Raw genomic sequence first — 23,890 nt, forward strand, 5'->3', positions numbered from 1 at the left:
TACCATCAATCGGTTACAAACACATCCTTTTAGTTAACGGTTAATCGTTATTTTGAGCATCCCTAGTTAGAGCTATTTCTTTTTTTATTATTACTATTTTTGGATTAAATAGGTTGACTGGATGATATGATTATTATTATTAAGTTTACATTTGATAATTATTGTATTCAGGTTAGAGTATTTGCTTTGTATACTATTCATGTTGGGAGTATTTGCTTTATTGTTTTTGATTTTGTGAATGAAGACTTTTATTCTGTCGAAAATCGAAATCGGGATTGAATCGGGATTTAAGGCAGCCAGGCGGTAAGTGGAACAATAAGGGAAGAGGAAACAATTTTCAGACCGTGAGTTTGTATGTGGTGACGTGTGCTACTGATAGGCAATGGCGCTGTGTCACAGATTTGATGGCACAAGATGTGATAAAAATAAACAATGAGAAAAGGTTTTACAACGGACTCACGCATCATTGTTTATCCTTACCAAGACTGCAGCTTAGAGCAAAAATGCTGCTACAAGGAATAAATCGCAGCCTAAGAATATATAAAAGATTAGAAGTAAAAGATATTATTAATTTTATTATTTATACAGTAATTGCAATGTATTTTACATTAGATTGTTCATTTTCTGTACTTGAATACTGCTAGACTCTCCAGAAAACCATGAAGTATTGTTTATTTATCGTGATTGGTGATTGATTTACTGATCTGTATATAGTTTTTCTACGTATATATACGTATGTGTGTATGTATACTACTACACCCCCTCCCTTCTTTTCTTTTCTTTCTTTTTCCTCCTTTTTTCAGTATTTTTCTTTTACTTTTTTAATTTATATATTATTTTTTTAATGTTATGTCATGTTTTTTGGATGATTCGTAAATTATGTTTTGTCTTCTTGTGTTGTTATTATGTGATTGTGATTAATTGTGGGACCCCCTTGAAAATGAGATGGTACATCTCAAGGGGTTTATCCCAATGAATAACCAATCATTATATCATATTAAATCAACATCATTTATTTATTTTTTGCTTGTAATTTATTATCATTTATGCAATGCACTGCATGAACACCAGACTTGCTCATCCCAGTCGATCAAATTCAATGAAATGTTTTCAAATAGAGATATTCAAATCATTTGGTCAAATAAAATTCATAATGCAATATTTAAAGCAGCAAAACAAAATATCACAATTTCAGATTTTTCCAATCATGCAGCCCTATGCAATACCATGGTAAATAATCAAATTCTGCACTCTTCTGCAGTCAGTGGAAATCTTTCAGAATCAACTTCACAATTCTTCAGGTTTAGTCCAACCGAATTGGTAGAAAAACATAGAAGGTAACTATAATATAGCAGCTGAATCGCCAACAGAAGTTTCACAAGCCATTATTCTTGTCTCCACCACCACCACCACAAAAAAAGGGTTCAGTTTGATCCTCTGTGCAGCACGCACCACCTCAAACACGGTGTCAAACTGTCTTTAAAACAGTAAGGCCCTGGGGCCTGTTTCAACCATTTTCAACACTGAATGCACAAAAACCAGAGGATCTGCACCACTAGAGGGCTTCCTTTAGGCTTCACTTTCACACACTCACTCTTTCACTGATTTACACTCTCAGCTCTGCACGAACACCTGTGATGATCATAGCAAACAGCACTTTCAAGAGCAAACACATCATCATCATCATCATCTGATTTAGTGTCTCCCTCCTGCATTTTACAGATGTGTGATTTAGTGCTGGAACCCACAGGCGAGAGACGACATGTGAAATAAGAGAACAGTTTTAATTAAGAAAAAACTAGATACGCAATCCCTCCAGTAGGCATTAAGATTCATTTACAGGTCTTTGTAATCTAGCAGCGCCTCAAGAGAAGGGTTATTAGCAAATATGAACTTATTTGAACAGAGGACGAACAAAGCCATATTAAATTTGAATGCAACACAAAGACTGCACTGTACCTGTCAGTACATAAATAAATAAATAAATAAATAAATAAATAAATAAATAAATAAATAAATAACCAAAATAATAAAAATAACCAAAATAATAATAAATTTTAATTATTAATAATAATAATAATAATATAATAATAATAATAATAAAAATAATAACAATAATAGGTTAATAATAATAATAATAATAATAATATATAACCAAAATAATAATACATAAATAAACTCATAATTAATAATAAAAACAATAACCAAAATAATAATGACAAAGTTATAATAATAACAATAATAATAATAATAACCAAAATAATAATAAATAAATGAATTAATAATTAATAATAAAAACAATAACCAAAAAAAATAATAATAATAACAACAACAATAATAATATGATTAATAATGATAACGATGATTACAACTTAATAATAATAATAATAATAATAATAATAATCATATAAATACATAAATGTTAATAGTTTGTTTTACTATTGTGAAAATATCATTAATTTACATTATTTTGTTATTTAAATAGCAAGTGCAACAAACTGTATTTTTTTCTGACTACTGTTTATTTGTTTTTTTTTTATAAAACAGGCTGTTCCTGACTGGTAATTGTGATTGAAGCTGTTGTAAAATACAAACACAACTGTGACTGTTACATGGGGATTAATGCTCTAACTGTAAATCCACTGTTAACAACAGCTTCTTAGGGCTTTTTGCTTTATAATAACCTGGCCTATTACTGTACATTCACCAATACAGATGTGAAGAAAAAAATAGATATAAACAAATTCATACTGTACATGCCATAAATAATCCACTTATTTAAGTTGCGTTATAATATATTATAAATTATTGAAACTGTCCCCATCTACCTCAAGAGTGCCCGTCCTGTAGATCAAAAGCGGGTGTAAGAATATAAACATTACATCACCCTTTTAAAAAACAAACGTTTGAAGGCCTGTTGATGAGCTATTGATGCTGTCAGTCTGTACAAGTGGCCTGACCAGAGGCAGGACGTCCCAAAGGAACCAGTGTTTTCACTGAGGCTCCCCTTGAGGAAGTGATGACACAACCTCACCGCATTACAACACAGGTCAATGCAACAGCGCTATCTGTGGGCTGCATTTAATTCCCTTTAACACCTCTAGAGAGGAAACTAAATGAGTAAACACGCATTTGTAAATTCAAGACTAGAGTCGCTGGAGGTAGCTGCTAGATTTGCATTTAAAAAATACATTATTTAATTACCATTATAATTTTCTTTACAATTTAACTTATATTATTTTGTATTTAGTTTTATATTTAGTTAAATATTTACATACATTTATTTATAAATTAAAATATTTAGATTTTATTTTATTTTATTTTATTTTATTTTAGCTTCCACACTTTCATGAACAGTAGATTCAAGGACTTTCCCCAGGCCCGGTGTTAAACATCACTTGACATTACGTATATATCACTGTATAAGTCGTATCTATAAGATACCTCATATTGCTGCTATTCCTATTACTTTGTATAATTTTTTGCACATTATTTTTTGCACATATTTTTCTCATTATTATTTAATTTTTGTTTATCTATACTTGCACTGTCTTTGGAGCGGACCAGACCTACATTTCACTGCTGGTCATACTTTGTATTATTATGTATGTGACAAATAAAACTCTTGACTTGACTTGACTTGAAGAACTTTAAAGCAACACATATATATATATATATATATATATATATATATATATATATATATATATATATATATATATATATATATATATATATATACAGTTGAAGTCAGAATTATTAGCCCCCTTCAAATTTTTTTCTTTTTTGTTTTATATTTTCCAAATTATGTGTAACAGAGCAAGGAAATTTTCACTGTGTGTCTGATAATATTTTTTCTTCTGGAAAAAGTCTTATTTGTTTTATTTCAGCTAGAATAAAAGCCGCTATTAATTTTTAAAACACCATTTTAGGGACAAAATTATTAGCCCCTTTAAGCTATATTTTTTTCCCGATAATCTACAGAACAAACCATGATTATATAATAACTTGCCTAATTACCTTAACCTGCCTAGTTAACCTAATTAACCTAGTTAAGCCTTTAAATGTCACTTTAAGCTGTATAGAAGTGTCTTGAAAAATATACAGTCAAATATTATTTACTGTCATCATGGCAAAGATAAAATAAATCAGTTATTAGAAATGAGGTATTAAAACTATTATGTTTAGAAATGTTTTGAAAAAAATCTTATCTCCATTAAACAGAAATTGGGGAAAAAATAAACAAGCGGTCTAATAATTCAGGGGGGCTAATAATTCTGACTTCAACTGTATATATATATATATATATATATATATATATATATATATATATATATATATATATATATATATATATATATTTTATTTATTTATTTTTTTTTTTTAAATCAAGCACCTGTGGAAATATGCATTTATATAATTTAGTTCCAGATTAACAATAATCTACATATTATATATCTACATATATATATATATATATGAAAAGTTACATTCTTTGCTTTTTAATGATCTAATTTCACTCAAAACTCTATCTAGGGTGTGACAGAGCACAGGTTAAGCTAAAGTGATGCAAATGCTAAAGGCAGGGTCCCAACGACTGTGCCTTTGTTTTTGGTTGATACTTTCCAGCTGGTCAGGCCAGGTGAAACCTCATGATCTATTCAAGTCCTTAAAACAAGATATTAAACTAAAACTCATGCCCATTTTCAATGTTTCCACCTCTGCCTCCTCCTAAAATGTATAATAGAAAGTGTCTCCATTTAGACACATCTGTCTCCATTTAGAGTAATTTTCAACTTTACAGACTACTCTTATCACTGTAAGAAACTCCTGTAGACTCTTGCAGGCTTGTGGACTTCTTTATGACTGCAGATTACCGACACACCAGATATTCTGTTTGTTCGAGTCTCCTGGACTGGGTTCTCATCATTCATTTTTTTCCCAACACACCTAACCCCAGCATATGTAGCTTGTTGCCACACTGTCATGGACACTTTTTGTTTACTTCGAAAAAAAAAAATGTTGTTACTTCCGTACGTATATCGTTTGTACTTTTCCATCCATTCTAGCTTTTTGGCTCTCTATCTCTCTCATCCCTTTCCATGCCTGTAATTTTCATTAGGTCTGCCTATGCCGACACCTGATTGGTCAGGAGACCGGTCTATTATCATTTGTGGACGCCAGGAAGAGCGTAGAGAAGCGCACTTTTCTTTGGTCTTGTTTTCATTTGGGTAAAATTCTTGTGCACCCTTTTGAGATCTGTAATACAACAATAAAAATGTTGTTTTATTTGTTTGTTACTTTGATGGCCAGCTCTTTCCCATGCCATACTGAGCTACCATTGTCTAAATGTTGTATGACTTCCATCTTGCAAACACGTTCGTAACTTGATGTTAGAGACACCAGGTAAGAAGTGAACACCGTCTTTTGTTTTTTATGTATGCGACATTATGCATTGGTGATATTCAAATGTAATTACTGAAATCTTTATAAAATGTGCATCATGTCAGTGTTACTGTACATAATTTCAATTAAGTATTTACACTGAAAAGCACCCCTGTGTAAAGATCTTCTTTAATACTGTGCTCTGCGCAAACTCATCTTAGATGACCTGAAGGTGAGCAAATAAACAACATATTTATATAGGTAAAATATCCAATAAACCACAGAACTCATTTAAAGCATTTAACACAAGCAACAATAGCTATGTTTCCATCCACCAAAAAAAGTTGATGGAAACGCTATGATGCGCATAAATTTTGAAAATGCGCATAAAAACCGTATGCGCCTAACTGGGTAGGATAAACTTTTTATTCGATAAGAAAAGATGCGCATAAACTACGATGGAAACACTTTTACCGCACAAACTCCAGCATGCGTATTAAAAAAGGTCATGTGATTTTGTTAAAAGAGATCATGTGATGCTTAAAATGTGTGAATGGATAAAACGTCAGGCTGAGCACATTATAAAACATCTGAAATGTTGTTTTGGTCATTATAAAACGCCTTACCGTTTCAGTATTAATGTTATTATATTATTAATGACCTCCAGAATCAAGAGCGCCTGTGCTCCGCGTCTGACACCTTCAAACACCACTGCACGCTCACTGCTTGTCAGGATTGTCTTCTGAGGCACATTCATTTAGAAAAGATTGATGCAGCTTCTCCTACTGCAGCAAATGCAGTTTTTACTGTTGATATTTGGCGCCAGTTAATCAGGAAGTGATGATTTTTTTTGCTTTGACTCGTTGGATGGAAACGCTGATTTATTCGCACAACTTTTGTGCGATAATCCAGTTTTGCGCATAAAGTTTATTCGCATTTTTGGATGGAAACATAGCTATTGATGTGATGAAACTGAAGGTGTTAAAAATGCTAAGAGGTTATGGCCTACAAAAAAAAGAAAAACACATCATCCTTGCCCTACAGTATTACTGCTTGACTTCAAACTCACCTTGCTCTTCATGTACTTTACCCCTCCAAACCCAATTTTACCCAATCATTTCTAATAAAACCCTTAGCCAGAAAGATCACACCACAAACAGACCCTTTTACGCACTGACATTCTTATTCATCCACATCTAACCGAGTCTGTTCTTGACTGCATCTTCCACTTCATCGGTTGTGAACTTGTCGGTTTTGTCCCAGGAGAAAACAGATGAAGCACATTTAAGGCCGTACACATGCTGTTTTTAAATCTCCTTCCACAAGAAGATAAAAGTACAGATTGCAAGAACACGTCATAAAGCAAATTCTGTCTTCGTTAAAAACCGTTCAGATACATTCATCCCTGTTTTTTGCCCGAGGCGGAAGACAGACGTCTACATTTTTTGAATGTGTCCTGCATGCAGATCGCGCAGTTAAACATGAGGCCTGCTGAGAGCAAGTCAACCAACAGACATCAAACCAAAGGTAAGCAGTGACTAGATCCTATAAAATGACAGAAGGATTTGGTTTTCTGGGATCATAGTGAAGAGATAACAACCCGAAATTCACTGAAAACTGTCTATTTACCAGAAGAATAGCTGACCCAAAATGAAATTGCTCTAATCATTTACTCACACTCATGTCATCATGAACATGTGAACATGGACATATTTCTTTCATCACCAAAAGCATTGTAACCTTCTAAAAGATTGTAGAAATCACCAATTCAATTCAAGATGTCAAAACTTCATTCGTGATCTTCATATGGAAACTGATTTTAAATTAAAACTAAGCTTATGACGGAATCAAATCTTCTTGTTGAAGCTTTTAAATTGCACAGCATACAGTATACGGCACTACACATATACGGTATTATCATGTAGGGGTCTGCAATATGACTTTTGATCACAGACGATTAAAATCAGCTTTTGAAGAAATATCGAAGCATCGTGCACATTCTACCCGTTTCTACTCTATTTTTAAGTTGCACTGCGAAAATTACTGTACATTTTACAGTAAAAATATATGTAAATGCATACATATACTGTAAATGCGCAATTGATTTGCTGTATGTTATTGTATATTCTACAGGACATTGTTACTACAAATGATTTTTTGTAAATTACTCAGTATTTAACTGTAATAGGAGCTGTATTTTACTGTAAAACAGTTATGCAGTGGGACCGTATTTCAAAGTCGCATTGTGAAAACTGCTGTATATTTTACAGTAAATGTATACAATACTGTAAATGCAAACTGCTGCCAGTAAATTACTGTATTCTGCAGGAAATTGTTAACACTGTGGCGTCTCTCTTAATATACTGTCCAGCATGACTAAAAGTCTTATCAAACTGTAATACAGTGGTGGAGTTACACTCGCCAAAAATCGCTTTTCAAAATTCTGTTTAGCTAGTTTACCACATTAACAGAAAATGTGGCTCCGTGTTTTATTTGTGCAGTGCATGTCTAAGAAGAAATCGCTGTTCGTGCTACAAAGCCTGTCAAACAGCCCCTACTACAGGACAACGTTATCTTTAACATCTGATTCTTCAGCCTCCGGCACCTAGACTGCAACTCTGCACAAGAAGTTTGGCCATAGAAGAAATAGTCATGCCCAGCTATGCCTGGTTTCTCTCAAGGTTTTTTTTTCCTTCACTTTCGTCAATTGGTGAAGTTTGTTCCTCGCCACTGGCTTGCTTGGTTTAGGACTACTGGAGCTGCGCATTGATGGATTTGTTTTTCAGTGTTTGGACTTTCAGCAGTGAAAATTAAACCACATTGAACTGAACTGAACTTCAACTCTGAAAACTGGACTTACACAGTTTCAATATGCTAGAACTTCTTTGTTAAGCTGCTTTGACAATCTATATTGTAAAAGCGCTATAGAAATAAAGATTCAATAAATTGATTGCACCAAAACTGTTAAAACTGCACAAGTTTTTGTGTCAAAAGTGGAAGAAAACAAGAGAAATACAGATGTGTGATGTGTACAGGTCTTGAAGGGACAGCAGACTAATAGACTCAACACACTGTAGCTTATCATTAAAGAGATAGTTCACCTAAAAAATGAGAATGGTGTCATTATTTACTCAGCCATGACTTGTTACAAATCAGTTTTTTTTTTTTTGTTTCAGAGTTTATTTATGCGTTTTGTTGACATTAAAAGATGATATTAGGAAAAATCTTGGAAACTGGTATACATTGACTTTGATATCAATTGTTTTTCCTACTACGGCTGACAATGGTTAAAGGTTTTATTTTTGTTTCCAAATATCACACACACAAAGATATACTGAACTGGCTGTTGAGAACAAGAAAATAACAACTGTTGATTTACCCACATCTTCTTCTTCTTTGGCCTTAGTCCTGTATGGTTGCGGGGTCGGCTCTTTGGAACAAGCCATTTTAGACTTGTCCATATGATGACTTTTTTACACATTCCGGCCGGGCTGTCGTCTGAGCCTGTCACCCTCATACACTCATAAACTACGGACAATTTAGCCTACCCAATTCACCTGCAGCATGTCTTTGGACTGTGGGGGAAACCGGAGCACCCGGAGGAAACCCACGCGAATGCCGGGAGAACATGCAAACTCCTCACAGAAATGCCAACTGAGCCGAGGTTCGAACCAGCGACCTTCTTGCTGTGAGGCGACAACACTACCTACTGCGCCACTGCTTTGCCCTGTCGATTTACCCACATATCTGATGTAAAATGACTTGAGAGTGAGTAAACAATGACATAATTACAATTTGTGGAATAGCTATCTACTTGATGCTAATAAACCCAAAAACATTTATTTTTGTTTGTTCATTAATTTTTTTTAAATGATATGGCTAAATACACCTACTGTACCTGAAAGATGAACCACTGTTTGTTTTATTTGTAATGTGAATCTTTGTTTTATTCATTACATAACAAAATATGACTTTTTTATTTTCTGTATTCTGTATTTTCTGTCTTTAATCTTCTTTTTTTTTACTTTGTCTTTGTCTATTTTTGTTCCCTTGTTTTTAAAATAAGCTAATTAGTTTTGCTGTATTGCTCAGACAACTTGCAGAATATTAAAACCAACATCAAGAGGAATCACGAAAAAAAAATGTTGGCATCATACTTTTGCAATATCGCCCACCCCTATGTTATTAGCGTAAACTGTAAAATAGGTTACTTTAACAGGTACAATATCAACAACAAAACTTTCTAAAAGGGGAAAAAAGTTCTGTGATCTAGTTCCAGTGATTAGCGGCTCAAAAATAATGTTTTGTATTCATTCATGAGGCTGCTTATGAATCGTTACAGGTGGAGAGTGTGTGTGTGTTTCCAGTAACAAACAGGATGGATGATTCAGAGGCTTCAGTCACTCTCTGCTTCCTGTCCTTCTGAACATGCAGTTAAACTCTGAGAGAGACACAACACCAACATACAGTGAGGCATGTGTACAGGTGTGAGCAGAATCCAGAATTAACTTCTCCACAGATGTGAATGACGAAGAATTAAAAACGTACAGTTCAAGTCAGAATTATCCGCCCTTATTTCATTTCGTTGTTTTAAATATTTCCCAAATGTTGTTCAACAGAGCAAGGAATTTTTCACTGTATTCCCTATAATATTTTTTCTACCGGATAAAGTCTTATTTGTTTTATTACAGCTAGAATAAAAGCATTTTTTAGTTTTTAAAAAATATTTTAAGGTTAAAATTATTAGCCTCCTAAAAAGCAATATATATGTTTTTCAAATGTTTTGATATTTGGACTAGAAATGAAAATCATAGAAAAGCATTTTTTTTTGGATTGTGACTATTCCATTTCTGTATCTGAATACAGTTCAACTCCCAATCAAATGGTCAAATTAAGCTATTCAAATATTGTGAAACTATTCATATGGTTTCATATCAGCATTTAATAACAGAAAAATGAAATTTATATTTTTTAAAACAGTTCTGTCTGGTTCTTGAATCTGATTGGCTGAGGGCTGTGGGATATTTAAGCAATATCAGCACTCATACAGCCTCTTAACCTTTGTGTATTACTCCGCCCACACGAGTGGCAAGCAGAGGACTACAGTTTGACAAATATGGCAGCTGTTGGACAACATAATGTACTTTTAAGGCTTTTTTTAGTCGAGAATGTAGTTGTTTAGATTGCAACTATGCAGTTTATTTATAAGGATAAGGTTTTTCTGGGGTTTATTGATGAAAATGTTCAGGAATGTTAGACCATTATTGCCTTTTTAGCATATCAGTAGAGGACAAACTAGCCAGAAAGTAATGTGTGAACTGTTGAGTGGGTTAAATAAAATTTAAAAAAGTCTTTAGTTTTTAGATTTTTAGTAAGTTGACTTTTTTTTATTGCTTTTATTCTTGCCATAATAAAAATATATATTTGTAAAGAAACCCATGTTCTGTTGTCAATAATATTTTAATAAACTTTAATAGGTGGAACTGTCCGAGATATGAACGAAAGCAAGTTTCATCAAAGTTTGAATTTCAAAAATCTTGAACGGTTATAGAAATCTTTATAATCGTTAAAATAAGTTATTTTAAAAATAAGCTTTAAAATCTTGAATGATATTAATGATATGACGTTGTTCCGGACCCTTCCTACTTCTCTGTTTATCCATCTGGTTACTTTAGACCACCTCATCGTTTTAAAGAATAGTGAATGCGTCAAGTAAAAAAGCCTTGTCCATTTCGTGAGGTGCGCGCATATTCAGTGGAGGTCCGCCACGCGGCGCCAGGCGAAAGTATAAATCAGAATTTACATAATGGTTTTTGAGACTCTCCATATTAGATTTTCTTTTTTATATACACTATTATGCCATCAAACTGTTGTATAAGCGCAATATCACACCTGTAGCAGTGGAATAAGGCTGTATATCATCACTTGTGGGACACTAAGAAAATGCCGATATACAACCATATGCACTGCTACTTGTGTGATATTGCTCATATATTATAACAACAGATTTTCCAATATCCAAATACATCGTCTCTCTGATAGTCAGTTCCTTTCCCAAACAGATTTTCTTATCATTCCCCCTATACATCAGTGATCTCTTCATCTCTCCTCTGCTGGAGGGTCTTTCAGATTTGAAGTCCTCTCGCTGGACCCAATCAACCATCTGCCCTCTAATCAAAGCTCTGATTAACAGATCCAGCACTCAGCCATGCCATCCAGGCAATTAACGCCAATCCATACCATGCATTTGGCCATAACAGAGAGCGACGGCGCAGCACATGAGGGCATGTAAAGCTCAGCATGGAGCCTCAGGGATGCACCGTGAGATAATGGCTGATTCACCCCGACTGATGCCCTGATGAGAGCCAACAATCCCATACTAATTGCTGAATGCCTGAAAAGCCAGTGTACGGTAGATGTAATGGCAGATGTAAGCAATTACATGATAACAGAGTGCCTGGAAAATAAAAGTCAGCCAAGTACGTCTTGGTGACTTTTTGTGACTTTTCTATGCAGCTACAGTTGTAATGTCAGAATCAAGAGGTTTTATTTTTTTCCATTATTGTATTGAGATTGTAGTGAATGAGAGCAATTTGAAGATTTGAAAATGGAGCACTGACAGGAAGAATGAAACAATGTTAAAAGGAAATGATAAAACAAATCTCATTATTTAATTGTGTGCAGTTACAGTAGGAATGCATTACAATTTTTTAAAGAGTAAAAATAACTGAAAACAGAATTAGACCCAATTATAATTCCGCATTTGTGTTTTTCCGTTATGCTTTAAAAATCAAATAAAAACCGCTCAAATAAAAACCACTAAACTTCGCTATCTTTTTTAAAGAGCAGAAAAAACTAAAACGATGTACAGATTTAGAAGTATTTATTAACAGCTTATATTTAAATATATATATATTTTTTAAATACATTCTGTTTTATTTTTTTCTGTTTTATCATTATTGTTAGCTTGTTTGTTTTCACTTTTTAGTTTATCAGATATAACTAATTTATATTTTTAAATATTTCTTAATACTTTTATTGTTTGCGGTTAGTCATTTTAATTACACAAATTAAAAGAAAATTATAAATATGTATAATATACAGTTTAATACTCAGAAATCAAATTTCTAAAGATGCTGTTGACTGATTTTCATCAGATGTTAATAGACCATTTCAATGTGGTGATGTCATTGGCCCGTGAACATTTCTTGCTTGTTATCAAAACTTTTCATAACTGTAACAAGAGGAAATTCAATCATAACTTAATGTTAAAACAGCTATAACATTATTTATCAATATTATTATTAAAATTAATATTATAAAATACAAAATAAAGATCAGATTTGATAGACGAGACCCACCGAACCAACAAGATTTTTACACTCTTTGAAAAAAATCTCATCTGGGCAAATGCATGTGACTTCATTCTTCGTATTAGAGCCATCTTTAAGCTGCACATATGTGTTCATATATGTATTTCTTTAGTTGTTATCAATATCTGGTGAAAAATTCAAGTCAACAGCATCTTTAAAAATATGTTTTCTGAGAAAAATTTGGACATGTTGAACACTTATTTCCCCCACTATATACAGTACACGCACATGCACTCTCCCTCTCTCTCTCTCTCTCTCTCTCTGTGTGTGTAAGTGTGTAATTTATAGACATTTTATAAATAAAATTAATTTCTATAAATAAATAAATACATAAACTAAATTGACATCTGCAAAACAACATGTGCGAGGCTGTAAATGGTATGCAGTGTTTGGCCTGTCCATGTTTGGGTCATTCCCTGGGTTCCCACAGACTCAGGTGCTCTTATGAATTCATGCTCCAAATCTTCTAGGAAAAACACACGTCCAGTCGAGCAGCACAAACAAGACAGACCTGACATATCACAGCTGACCCCATGTCAGATCTTCTCCAGGGGGACGGGCCTGTGTCCGCAGTCATTATTAACAACCAACGCACTCAAAATGGACTTCAAATGTCAAAAAAGGGCATATTCACAAAACCATATTGTCACACTGCATATATTCACACAAATATGTAAGAAAAATTTGAAGCATTTTCTTTGATTTTTTTTTTGTTTTCTTTACTGTCTGAAAACAAACAAGTCACTAGCATCAACATGGATTCAAAGGAAGGAAGGAAGGAAGAAAGGAAAGAAGAAAGGAAGGAAGGAAGGAAGGAAGGAAAGAAGAAAGGAAGGAAGGAAGAAAGGAAGGAAGAAAAGGAAAAAAGGATGACAAACAAACCAAAGGAAGGAAGGAAGGAAGGAAAGAAAGGAAGAAAGAATGACAAACAAATAAAAGGAAGGAAGGAAATGATGGAGGAAGAAAGGAAGGAAATGATGGAGGAAGGAAGGAAGGAAGGAAGGAAGGAAGGGAGGGAGGAAGGGAGGGAGGGAGGAAGGAGGGAGGAAGGAAGGGAGGAAAGAAAGAAAGAAAAAAAGAAAGAAAGAAAGAAAAACAGGGGAAAGAAAGAAAGAAAGAAAGAAAGAAAGAAAGAAAGAAAGAAAGAAAGAAAGAAAGAAAAAAAGAAAGAAAGAAAAACAGGGGAAAGAAGAAAGAAAGAAAGAAAGAAAGAAAGAAAGAAAGAAAGAAAGAAAGAAAGAAAGAAGAAAGAAAGAAAAACAGGGGAAAGAAGAAAGGAAGAAAGAAAGAAAGAAAGAAAGAAAGAAAGAAAGAAAGAAAGAAAGAAAGAAAGAAAGAAAGAAAGAAAAAGAAAGAAAGAAAGAAAGAAAAACAGGGGAAAGAAGAAAGGAAGGAAGAAAGAAAGAAAGAAAGAAAGAAAGAAAGAAAGAAAGAAAGAAAGAAAGAAAAACAGGGGAAAGAAGAAAGGAAGAAAGAAAGAAAGAAAGCAAGAAAGAAAGAAAGAAAGAAAGAAAGAAAGAAAGAAAGAAAGAAAGAAAGAAAGAAAGAAAGGAAGAAAGGAAAGGAAGAAGGAACAAGGGATGACAAACAAACCAAAGGAAGGAAGGAAGGAAGGAAGGAAAGGAAGAAAGGATGAAAAACAAACGAAAGGAAGGAAGGAAATGGAGGAAGAAAGAAAGAAAGAAAGAAAGAAAGAAAGAAAGAAAGAAAGAAAGAAAGAAAGAAAGAAAGAAAGAAAGACAAACAGGGAAAGTAGGAAGGAAGGAAGGAAGACAAACAAATAGAGGGAAAGAAGAAAATGGAAGGAAAGGAGGGAAGAAATGAAGAAAGACAAACAGAGGGAAAGAAGAAAGGAAGGAAGGTAGGAAAAAAGGAAAGGAAGAAGGAAAAGAAGGAAGGAAAGTAAGAAAGGAAGAAAGAAAAGGATGGATAAAGGAAGGGAAGGAAGGAAATGTTGAATGAAGGAAGGAAATGATAAATGAAGCAAGAATGGAAATGAGAAAATTATAAATATAAAAACTATATTAATGTAATTATATTATATTAATTATATTAGATAATATTGTTATACAATAAATATATAATGTGATAATAATATAATATATTTTATATATATCATATTATATATTATTATTTAAATAAAATCTGTATTATATTAATTCTATTATATTATAGAAAAGTACACAAATAATTTTGTTACACGAATACATGTTAAATTCAGCTTTTATAGTAAAAAAAAACTTGAAGTAAAACCATCAAATCTTTTTGTTGACTATCAAATGTGAACCGGTGGAAATGAAAGTGGCACAGAGTGTACAGTCTTTGTATATAGTGCTTAAACACAGGATTCATTTAAAAACATGTCTATTTAAAACAAATAAATATTGCAAACGCAGTAATATTGAGTCCACTGATATCAATATATATGGGAACATTAATGAATTACAGAACTATTATTATCTGCATCTTTATTAGTAGGTGGCTGTATAAGTTACTAAGCAAAATAACCAAACTAACAAGAAAAAAGACAGCTCTCATCATCGCATGCAGCTCAAAAGCCAAATGTTCTACACCATCAGAGTGTCGGCCATCAGGGAGAAGGTAATATCCATTATTGAATATGAACTCCATAAGAAAAAGAACATGCATTATGCACAAGGAATCTCTAGCCTGATGGATTGGGATCAGGACTACCTGGAAATGTCCTGCCAGAGGCTGTAAAGGCTCGTGTAGAAGATGGTGAGGAAACGGCTGGCATCCAGCCTCTTTATCGATGTGAAGCTTTTAAAACTCTATCGAACTGCCAGTAAAAATGAATAGATCTTTAAATACTGCTCTGCAGGGTGGCGACACAAAATCTAGCGAGCCATCCAGGAGAAGGAGAGACAGCTAGCTTCTTTTATTTCTTCTGCTTTTATTATGACAGTTAAAAAAAAACTGGAAACGTCAATGCTAATGTACTACTTTTCACCCTTCGAGGAGTCTGAAAGCTTTTAAAAGAATCACTTTCCCGAGTGAAGAAAAAGTTGAAAACAAAGAGGCGCATTTGGAGAGCTGACAGAGGTGAAACGTTGTACAATAAACCAGCACATTCCAGCTAATTACCAGATATTAGCCAATTCTTACATGCGGGTACCTCTGACGTCAAAAATGTACCTTCCCAGACTCTCTTTTTCCTCCCAGCCTTTTGCATAACGCTGCTTTTGGCAGGCGGGCCGGGTCATGAGATAACAGGCAAAACAGGACCTGCCTCTCTCTTCCTCTCTTGCTCACTACTCTAGTTAGTGTATCAAAACGGCAGATACAAACTGAAACGTTGTGCATTTAAAGGCATCGGTAACACTTTAACGTTAGTCGATGTATTTATAAACACGAACAAACATATTTGATCAACTCTGCATTTAATCAACTTTGTTAAGGTTAATTAACGTTTAAGCTCAATAACATTAGCTCATGTTAGCTCACTGTGCATTCATGTTAACAAGCACAACTTTGGATTAGAATAATGCATTAGTTAATGTTGAACTATGATTAATACATTTTGATAAGAATATTCATGCTTAGTAATTGTTAGTAAACACATTAACTAATGGACCATCATTCTAAAGTGTTCCCTAATCATTTATTTATTTATTTATTTATTATTTTTTGATGTGGTGTACAATTACAACTATGGGAAAAACTAATTAGGGCATACAAAATGTGTGAAAGCAAAACTATAACGCACCCATATTGTGTTTTTAAGATCGTAATCATATGTCGGTGTAGACATCAATCTACCTATAAATAGGGGTGAGTGATTTTCATACGATAATTTATAAAGCAGCAACACACTCAAAGTTGTTTCTTCGGCTTCACATAATAATCTGAAATAATTAAACTCCAATTTAAGTTACAAATTGTTTCTTGTTTTCACTTGTTTAGGACATGTCCACGATGTGTATTTTTGCATTACGTCTTTCGGTTCGTCATTCTCAAAACGTAAATACAATTTGACAAACCAACTTGACTATCTATGAGATATATCAACAAAACAAGTGACAAAGCAGAATTTCTGCTGAAGGACATTTCTTACAGTGATATCATTTATGCATCATAGATGTTCAAACAAATCAGTTGCCAAACATTTCCCACAGTTCTTTCCATTTTATACAAGCTTCATATTGTAAATAAGTAGGTGTATCAAACCTGAAACATTGATGAACAATATAATTTAGAAAAAACTCTTGAGAGCATTTGTACCGTCTATCACTCTCATGAAATATAAAAACAGTTGATCAAACTTTTCTTTTCATATTTCTTCATCCAGTGATATTGGTGTGTCCTGCATATAGATTGGTGGTAAACTAGTAGAAATCTCCAATTGTAATTTATTTTACTTTTAGGAAACTAGTGGTGCAACGATTCTCGGTAGGGATGGGTACCGAAACTCTGTACTTTTTTATCGGTATAGGTGCTACATTATATAAGACCAAAGTATTGATAAGCTCTGACGTTAATGGTTTTTCTATTGGTACTGGAAAACTATTGCTGAATAAACATTATTTACAGTAGCATAATTTAACTGACCAACCTTTCTAATTTACGATATTTGATATTCGTCTGCGCAGTTCAGAAATGCTCATGTTTCCGGCGAGCACATCAAGTATAAAAGCTTTCACAGTTCTCCGCTGTGGAGACTCATGCCAAGTGCACACACATAGGTCGCGATACAGACTCACGCACACACAGCTCGTAAGCTTGCAAAGTGAACCAAACAGGTTATATTTTCCAAATAGACAGCGACAATGCCCATTGCAACAAATTGTTTTCTTGTAGAAGTGGAAGCACAAGCAATCTGGCTAAGTGAAAGTATCTTTCAAAAGTGCGTTAATTGCAGAACTGCTTAGCTACCGACGATAACGTTACATCATCCACATCGTTATGCCAGCAGTCAATCATTTTAATAGTTAAATAGACACACACATTTGGTTACAATGAAAACAGTATTTTGTTCCTGCAGTAGCTTAAATAAATCTAAAGCATTAAAAATGCTTTTACATCAGCTGTATTTACAAAAATTTAGCCTATGAATAGCCTAATAATAAACTATGCTTATTAAGAAGTTATTCAAAAAAAATATTTTTTACATTGCAACACACTCCAAAACCCTCAAACCCACAGTTAACTGCATTTTTCAACTCAAACAGTGTTTTTCCAACAGCAGAGAGCACAATTAACCAAGAAAGATCCCGACTTCTGCCAGAAAAGTTAAACATGTTGATTTTTCTCCAAAAGAATGATTAAAAAATCATGTTATTGTCCTTCAAACCATCAAACATTTTTTACAGAAAAAAATTACTTTGTTTTACAATTATTGGTTTTGTTTTATGTTACACTAAAAACCTAAAAAATAAAATAAAGTGTTGTTAATTCTGTTCAATTTGTTTTTTTTTTAATATAAAAAAAATACTACAAAAAGTACAGATAAGACAACTGTTAAAGTACGCAACCGATACTGTAAGTGGTATCGATAAAAGTAGCAACATCGTTTAAACCTTAACGATACCCATACCTAGTTCTCTGTAAAAAAAAAAAAAAACAATCGTCCTGTTGTCCTCCCAGGGTTCGGTGTACCCTGTAATCCACAGTTCATAATATGCATTATTAATATTTATTTGGCGATTAAAAAAAACAAAACTTTGCAACAAAGCAAGCAATTCTGCCTTTGTAGGCTTCCAATTACCTTTCACAGGCATTGCCCATGACAAAGTCCTGCCCAATTACATCTTAGTATATAAATCTGTTGTTGACATCACGTTTAGTCACGTGTCTGGATGGCAAGTAAAGAAGGTAAAGCGCAAAAGCAACGTCAAAACACAGCACATTTCCATCAGTGTTTCAACAGACACTCAATGTAAATTCAGACAGACACAATAAAATTATGAATGATGATTTTCTCAAAACTCAAACATAGCGTAGATCGGTGGACCGCCTGTTAGTGACCACCGATCTCGGCTTTATTTGAGTTTTGAGTAAATCGGCATGACCCAGAAACCGCTCCATATGGACCTGGACATACAGCCAATAAAGGTCTGCATTATTTTACCTATTTCACACTCCCGCTGGGTGTAATTCCTCACCTGATCAGTTCTACTATTTATTCACTGTTTACCCGCTGTCTGCTAATAAAAGTTTTCTTCCCAATCGATAGTTCCTGCTGATTTAAGACAAGAGAGATGAGCTGAACGCTCTCTCTTAGCTGAACCTTAGCGTTCTGAGCAGACCACCACGATCTGCAATCTGTACAGATTTACCACGGTCCCGCTGATAACAGAGCTCTCTGGAATGAATGCTAATAAAAATGCGTTGGTGCTTTGGTAATGCAAGCATTAACAAGAAATTAATACTCTAAAAGTGCTCAATTATTAAGATGTATAATTATTATCTGCATAATTGCTTAAGACTGTTAAATTAAGAAGTAGAAAAAAAATAATAATAAATGAATAAAATAATTTAAAAAAAGGGGCCGTGACCCTGAAACAGTGATACATACCGAACCCGTGAGTAGATTGAACCCTTGCAGCCCTACACAGCAAATTCATCAGAGTTAAATTCTCGGTGTTGAAGCATTTCAGAGTAAAGTGTTGACGTTAAAGAGTTAGATTTTGACAAATGAATATAATAAGAGTTAGAATTGATTTTATTCAGTGAGAAATCAAGGAGTTATCTTTTCTACACTTGGTGGTGTTATTTCCAACATCCGGGAATTCATGCAGCCCCATTCACTGAAGAATTTTCAGACGCCATTTTCCATCTGAGGTTTAGAACAGCAACTGGTGAATCAAACTACCTAAATGTTGGTATTTTACTGACTTTCTTTAAGAAAATACAGTTGTAAACATATTGTTAAGTTAATAACTTTAGAATGGAGTGACAATTTTAAACTTCTGCGGTTCATTCATGGTCGTTTGTGTATCTTGCTTAACTGCATTACTATTGACTTCTTTTCAAGAATGTTTTTATATATGCTCACGCATACAAAGTGCATAAAAACATCAAATGTACATGTTCAACGCATTTCTGTCACGCTTAATGCCATTTTGTGCGTTGTTTCCCATCTATAAAATAAAATCGACACTTCTCCTTTAATTTGAAACAAACTAGCGAGAAAATCCCCAGAGCCGCCTAACAGCCTAACTTACTCTGCCCGGATGCTAACGGCAACACAGGACGGTTTCCATAAGCTCTGGAGAGTTTCTAAAACATATCTGGTGAGTAAATCAACACATGCTTACTTGTAAAAGGCTTCCTGACTAAAACATATGATTGTTTTTTATTCGTGTACGTTAATTTGGTTATTTTAAACACCGCGGCCCTTTTAAACTGGTTGATTCGTGGCCGTCCATATACCGTTAGTCCATAGACTCGTGTGATAACGTACGCTTGAATTATATTAAGTGTTGACAACCATTAAAGTCGGAATGTTAACATTGATGTCTTTAAATGACCGCGTTTGCACTTTCTCTGACATTTAACGTTACAGAAGTCTCCCGGAAGTTGCGGGACTAACGTTAACGTTATCCCGCAAATGCACAGAGACTCCCAGATGCCCAAGTAGATGCCCGAAAATGAATGATAATCTCCCGGAAATCGCGCGTCTCCCGCCCGGTCATTAAACACTTTGCACACCCCTCTCCACCGCATCCCTCCCAGCTCTTCAGGTACGTCGCGCGCAAGTCACCCCCACCGCTCTTTAGGTACGTCGCGCGCAACTCATCCCATTGCTCTTCAGGTACTCATCTCTCCCGCTACTTCCCGCAAATCAACTCTGTATCCCCCGAAAGTGACTTTTCCCAACTCGGGGTGTCTGACGTTAGTAAGTTAGGCTATTTCTGTAGTCAGGAACATCTTAGTCAAACTTTTTCTCCCGCATGATATTGTGCTTATAGACTAAACCTAGCATGTACTGTACACAACATTTCCGTTTTATTAAAGACAATTTAGTGCGTTGTAAACAGCCACCTGTCTGTAAAATTAATCAACTGATTCATATTTGAGCAGCCTAAAGATGATACAGGTTTGATTTGTAGATTTATTATCAATAATCAACAACTGAATCAAAAGATATTTGAAAAAGTGTGAGGCATACTTTGTGATGTTCATCTCTCTTTTTTATCTGAAGGTTATGCATATGTGTTAGATACTAATGTTTTGTTGTTTTTTAACAGCCACAGTTCTCTATACAATAACACAAGACCCTGTGACGGTGACGGATGGTGTATTTCCAGTGTTGGTGAAATGACCAAGCACACCTTCTTGGTCATATGTGGTGATAATAATGAAGTTATGTTTGATAAAGTTCTGTATTTGTTTCACATAAGCTGAGAGGGTATTAGAGCATTCAAGAATAACAAATGACATGAAGGTGATAAGTTTTGTATTGTGGGTGAACTATTACTTAAATAATGTTTTGCTCTTTGCTTTGCACTTTTCCTCTTCTGCTTATCCTAATATTTTAGATTATATTTGGACCTGAAACATCTGCTAGACTCCAGGAAAGGTGGCGTCAATACTGGACCTGAAAGGGCCTAACAAGTTGAATCTGGTAAAGAAACGCGCACGCACACACACGCAGACACACACTTACATAAAACTGTAAGTTTATGAATATTTTTTACACTGTGGCCAATATTTTGGGGAAGTCAGCATCACTAAATGATATAAAAGATTTTAAGCTCCTCTAAATTTTGCTCCAAGTGTTGTGTTAAATTCAAGATTCTGGACAGACAGCTGCCTGTTTTTCCAGTTCTAGTCATAGTGGTTAACCTAATTGTTTTTGGAGATCCAACAGTGATGTATGTGTTTTTTCTACTTTTCCATATCCTGTCACCTCAATCAGCTGGGAGAGTCAAGCTGTGGATCATCATGAAGATTTTCAAAAGGTGAGTTTAGATTTCTTGAATGTTTTATTTACTTTAAATGTTCTTTTAAATATATCATAGAATTTGATTGCAATTTGTTTTCAAACATTTTTCTTAGTCATGCTGGAGTCTTGAAGAGTTCTTAGATGAGCTTCACCCTATATCCGTGCATCAAGAACCACCAGACGAGCGATCAGCAGCTACTACATCATCATGGATAAAACGGTCATCCTGTGGCTGGGAAGCACATCATTCACAGGACATGCTTGATGAGATTTCCAAGCTAAAGTTTGTTTTCACACAAGTTTACAGCATTTATACCTTCATAAACTGCTGTGTTTGATATGGAGGACCAAAGAAACACCAGAAGTGAAAGATTTGCAAGCCAAGTTGTTTAAAATGTCATTTCAGAAGAAAAATATGCGTTTAGAAGAAAACTATGAGTGACAATATATTGAACTTTCAAATTGCACTGATGAAACATCAAGTTTGGACTAAAGGACTGAAACTATTTTGTTGATACTGTCTGTACTAATAAAACATTTAAAGCATATTTGACATTGTTGCATTTTAAAAACTGAATGAATTGTTGAAGCGGTGAATGTTTTCAAATAAAATGTTTTTTCTTTTGTAATTTACAGTCTATTTGACCTTTTTACCATATTTACACTCAAGAGAGTTGAATAAAATAACAACATATTGTAGTAAAAAAAATACTACCAGGCGGTGTTAAATATAGTTACATTTTTAACTCTGCCCAGAGTTAAAATTAACCCTTACTTCAGTGTCAATGTGCCAACCCTTTTGAAAGTGTTGATTTAACTCAGTTTTGAGTGGACCCCATGAGACACTTTCAAAGTGTTGAAATTAACACCCATAGAGTTGTTTTGGGTCCTCATATTTTGCTGTGTATAGGAAATGGTCTTTTAAATAGGCAAAAAGAAAATTCCACATCTTTTTTTTTTATTTATTTGGGAGACAAGGGGGTTCCTTGTCTCTTGGTATGATGTTTCCAAGTGCAAACCAGACCCCTCCATGTCTTTAAACCATGATTAAACCTCTGATGTTCTAGCAATGTGGAACTAAATCTACCAGATGAAGCACCTAGAAACTTTACAGGCAGAAGAAACAGCATCTAATCTGGGTGAAAAAAGGAAAATTTCTCAAAAAGTCCACATTTTTCCTTTTTATATGAATGGAGGGGGGTCCATCTTTCTAGGTTTGATAGTTCCAAGCACAAGCCATGATTAAGTCCGTGATGTTCTATCAATGTGGAACTAAATCAACTAATTGTTGCACCTTAAAACTTTAGAGACTTGACTTATTAGGAAATGTAGAGGTCAACTAACATTTCCCTCACAAGAAAAGTACACCTAACCTCAAAATAACAAAACAAAATGTACATTTGAAGTGTCAATTTTTAAATTATATTGCTATTGACTGGTGAAATGCTAATCCAATAGTTGCATTTGTCTTGATGTGGAAAAAAACATGAGGTAAATTGGTGAAATTAAAAATGAAGAAGCGATGGATTTTTAATACAGCTTGTGAATATCAGGAACTTTATATGATCTAATATAATAAAACCAAATCAGATCATTTCTATGGTGAAACAAGTGTTTTATTGTGTTTTAGAAACAAAACTTATTGGTTGATTTGTATGATCTGGATATGACACTTAACAGTAGTCTATACTGATCTGGATTCAAATTTACTGTTTTGTCTGCCAACGTTTAACTTATAGAAATAAGAAATAGGAATTAGAGTTCACTTAACCTCTAAAAAAACCAAACCAAAATGTACATTCCAAATGCTGTTTGTTAAATAATATTGCTATTGACTGATAAAATGTCAATCCAATATTTGCATCTCTCAAAATGCTGGAAAAACATGAGTGAAATAATGGTTTTAAATAGGTCGGAAATTGCTCTCAAATCTCAACATTCCTCTCTACATGACAAAACCAAATGTACAAATGTGTATGCCAACCCAAACCAGACCAGTATACCGTCAAACTACTCTTGTGAAATGACAAACCATTTTATCTATCAATATGAGAGGATGCACTTTTTCGCATAACTTAACCAAAAGCTCTTGATTTTCCATAGTTTACCTATACAGAAGCATGTGTAACAACTAGCTGCTTCAGATCTGAGTGGGCTGTGACGAAGGCGGAGAGCTTTTGCAAGAATCCCACCTTAAGTCTGTTTGTTCTGCATTTCCACATTT

The 23,890-nt window shown here is 34.1% G+C and overlaps 1 protein-coding gene and 1 long non-coding RNA gene across 3 annotated transcripts in view; one reads left to right on the plus strand and one right to left on the minus strand.

Moving 5' to 3' along the window:
• The window catches only part of hdac4 (histone deacetylase 4), a 399,927-nt gene that overhangs the window by 268,185 nt on the left and 107,852 nt on the right, over positions 1-23,890 (minus strand). The gene's annotated exons all lie outside the window — the stretch shown is intronic.
• LOC137496434 (uncharacterized) lies at positions 21,258-21,866 on the plus strand. The gene is made up of 3 exons (XR_011016759.2): positions 21,258-21,345; positions 21,640-21,682; positions 21,780-21,866. It is a non-coding gene; the product is annotated as an uncharacterized lncRNA (long non-coding RNA).

This window comes from Danio rerio, chromosome 9 (assembly GCF_049306965.1).
Source record: "Danio rerio strain Tuebingen ecotype United States chromosome 9, GRCz12tu, whole genome shotgun sequence".
Lineage (NCBI taxonomy): Eukaryota > Metazoa > Chordata > Actinopteri > Cypriniformes > Danionidae > Danio > Danio rerio.